The following is an 815-nucleotide window of genomic DNA, read 5'->3' on the forward strand; positions in this document are numbered from 1 at the left end:
CCGTCCGCGTGGAATTATAAAAAACAAATGAAAGTAGCCTATATCCATCTATCCATCTAAACATTCGCAATTATAATATTAGTAAGATTAGTTTCGCCATTCAACGGAATGTTTTGTCGAATTGAAACTTATATTTCGAAAAACAGATGTTTGTCTTTCTTAGCCTTCCTTCATTGTATAATGTGTTTACAAAACATTTCAGGGCTTCAGCTAACGCGGCAGATCTGCTGGGATTCCTCGGTGGTACTTACACCACGCCCAGCGCATACGATATATTCTATCAATTCTTCTCCGGGGATTCTGATTTGCTATCATTGGATACAACACTTAATATTAAAAATGTAAGTAAATCAATTGAAGCGAGTGAATTGATAAATTTGATTTTATTACTAAACATATTATCATTTTCAGTTATCAGACAGGGATCTGGCAGTAATTCTCTCACTGGTTCATGTGAAAATACGGATGAATCGTCCCATTGCGAAACTTCAGAATAAAGCTGTAAGTGCTCTTTTCTTATAAAAGAACAAAAGTCCATTTTACCGTAGAATTCCACTGCGGTGACAATATTTTTATAATAACGGTGTTCAGCTCGGTGTTCCCGGCGCTCGTTTGCCCCAATTTTAAAAAGCATATTTATATTGCTTATTTAAATAGGCCGACCCCATTATATTCAAAACAATGAATTTTGGTTAAACATATAGCAAAATGCGGTAAAAACTCAAAGGATAAAAACAAAACTCCAAGAATAACCCTAAGAGCTCAGTGACCTCCCACTCCGGTAATAATAACGAAGTAACGGCCCGAGCCGACGC

At 36.6% G+C, this 815-nt stretch overlaps 1 long non-coding RNA gene across 1 annotated transcript; it reads left to right on the plus strand.

Moving 5' to 3' along the window:
- The first annotated feature begins 201 nt into the window (after nt 1-201).
- On the plus strand, nt 202-455 carry LOC106104703. The gene is made up of 2 exons (XR_001225691.1): nt 202-341; nt 412-455. It is a non-coding gene; the product is annotated as an uncharacterized LOC106104703 (long non-coding RNA).
- The last annotated feature ends 360 nt before the right edge of the window (nt 456-815 follow it).

This window comes from Papilio polytes, unplaced genomic scaffold (genome assembly GCF_000836215.1).
Source record: "Papilio polytes unplaced genomic scaffold, Ppol_1.0 DF823417.1, whole genome shotgun sequence".
NCBI classification, from domain to species: domain Eukaryota; kingdom Metazoa; phylum Arthropoda; class Insecta; order Lepidoptera; family Papilionidae; genus Papilio; species Papilio polytes.